The sequence below is a fragment of the Galeopterus variegatus genome, unplaced genomic scaffold (genome assembly GCF_000696425.1).
Source record: "Galeopterus variegatus unplaced genomic scaffold, G_variegatus-3.0.2 Scaffold9315, whole genome shotgun sequence".
NCBI lineage: Eukaryota > Metazoa > Chordata > Mammalia > Dermoptera > Cynocephalidae > Galeopterus > Galeopterus variegatus.
Genome location: NW_007735426.1, coordinates 12,054 through 14,388, shown reverse-complemented (window position 1 = coordinate 14,388; position 2,335 = coordinate 12,054). Strand labels below are relative to the sequence as shown.

The 2,335-nt window shown below is 52.0% G+C and overlaps 1 protein-coding gene across 2 annotated transcripts in view; it reads right to left on the bottom strand.

Annotated features, from left to right (window-relative positions):
- The window catches only part of MTIF3 (mitochondrial translational initiation factor 3), a 16,397-nt gene extending 14,385 nt beyond the window's left edge, over positions 1-2,012 (bottom strand). The window contains exons 1-2 of one of the 2 annotated variants that reach the window (XM_008593544.1): positions 1,755-2,012; positions 1,109-1,177 (exon numbers count right to left, since the gene is read on the bottom strand). The gene's annotated coding sequence lies outside the window, so the exon portion shown is untranslated. The remainder of the gene's footprint in view (positions 1-1,108; positions 1,178-1,754) is intronic. The other variant, XM_008593545.1, reaches the window with a different exon arrangement.
- Positions 2,013-2,335: the final 323 nt, after the last annotated feature.

Genomic DNA, 2,335 nt, shown 5'->3' with positions numbered 1-2,335 from the left:
TCTCACGCCTTCCAAAGGAGTTTCACAAAGTCCTTGCTTCTGCACGCAAACTGTCCCGTTGTCCCCATTGTAGCCTGGGTTGTGCAGCCTTAACCCTAGAAGACTGTACTATGGTTATCAAGCTTTCACAATGCCCTCTGCTGGCTCTGGTTTTGCTCTCCCTTCTTAAGGAGTACAAAGTACTCTCCATAATGAGGCTGAGCTCTTTAAGTGCTACAACTGCAATTAGAACATTAGAAAAACCCACATATATCTTTGGCCAATTACTTAACGATATCTCTTTAGCGACAGAATTGAAATAACTTAATAACCATCCAGAAAATGTTTTTTAAAAAGCTTTTAAACCCAGAGCTAAAGTTACTCAGCATTGAAAGTTAGACTTATTCCTGTATGTTAATCTTCTAAATGGTCCTGTCCTCTTTCAGAACTCCCATCTCAGTGACTCTCCCTCACTTTCATAGCCAACCCACAACCAAGTCTCATCAATTTTATTTCCTAAATCCCACGCAAATCCATCCACTTCTCTCCACATCCACTGCCACTACCCGTGTTCAAGACATCGTCCATCTCGTTTGGATTCCTGCCAGTCTCCTAACTGGGCTCTTACACCATGCCTGAACCCTGCAACCAGTTCTCCCCACTGCACTGTTGTCACCACACCCAGTGCCTCTCCACCTTAAAAGTGCCCCAAGATTCAAGACCTGCACCTTCACCAGGCCGAAAGACTCCAGCCTCTCCTTTCTGCCTAAACCACACTGGCTGTTCTTTCCCTTGTTTGAGGAAATGCCAGATCAGCGTCTCTTACTCTTAGGTTACTCTTCTGATTACCTCCCAAACTAAGCCAGACCCACCCATCCCGAATTTGTTTGCTGAGCTCAACATTAAACTCTGCTGTAGTCCAGTTAACCTATAGCGGTTATCATAATCATGACTTTGTGACTATCTTATTACTATCGCTCCCTCTCTCTAGACCGTAGGCTCTATGAAGCAGGGAACAAATCTGATTTATTCATTACTGCATGGCACAATAAATAAATGGCAGTTGATTTCCCAGATTCTGCTCTCCAGTCTGTACTCTCCTTAGACCGAAGCCTTTTATAACACGTACTTGGAACTGTATCTTCTCGGGAAGAAAACTTATTTTACTTTGTTCTTCAGTCTTATGCCACGGAGCCTACTAAATGACAATTAAGGAAAAAAGAAAACCCACAGTCACATCGCGACCTTCCGCACTAAGGGTTGTCCCAGGGCCGCAGGCAACAAGCAAGTTTGGCCAGCCCTTCTGCGCAGGCGCAAGGGCCCCTCGCCCTCTGGCTCTACCGGAGCTTGCTCAGGCACTACTCCGGTCACGTGCGGCAGCGTTGGCCACGCCCACCGCCAGAAGCCTACCCACGGCGCGCCTCGGCCGGAGAAGGGACGTAGGGACGAACTGCGTGCGTGCGTGCGTGCGTGAGCGCGTACATAGGCCGAAACGGCAGGGTGGGGCAGGACTTGGAGGAGACTGTAGGAATGGCGCCGGGGTTAGGTCTGGCGACACTGGGAAGCTCGGGTAGCGGCCTAAGCCCGAAGACGGCTATACAGCCCGGCCCAACCCCCGACCCCGTGGCAGGGCTTGCGAGGCCTCGTCGCCCTCCGCCCGGCAAGACGGGGTGGCCCTGACCTTCTAAGGACGCGGCCGAGCGCAGTGCCGCTTCCTCCGCAGGCAGTGTCCCCTAAGACCACGTCCTCCCGCCGGAGATCTCCTCACCGCTCACCTTTACTATCTACCTGTGCCGGAGTTGGCGATTGGTACCAGGTGTGGCAGGAGGAGCCAGTAAACGGACTCCGCGGCGAGACCTCGTCACTTTCCGTAGTGGGCGGGGCTTGGGCCCGCGGCTTTTAAAGGAGATGACTTGGGGACGAGCGCGTTTCCGCTGGTGGGATAAATTCCTCCGACAAAAAATGCTGAAGGCGTGGGGGGGTTTTCTGCGGGGAAGTTGCTCCTCACCCGGGTCCTGCCGCTGCGTAGGGGGAATGAACGTGGAGTTTCTGCAGTAATCAGGGCATCCCTGCCACCAGTACGTTACGTTAACACCTGTCTCGGTATGGCTACATCTCCCACCAGGGTTTATAGAGAGCTTTCGCAAGTGTATTTTTTATTTAATCAAATAGTCAATCTAATAAAATAGTTCGTAAACGTCCTTTATAATCGTTGGGAGTTAGAGAGCCCTGTCCCTGATTGACAGGTGAGCAGTAGCACGCGGTTCTAACAGGTCCTTGATGTGACGAAGGGGAGGCGGACCCGGAGCCAGAGTAGAGCCGGCTGTAAACCCCGGCGCCGGCGGCTGGGGCCTCC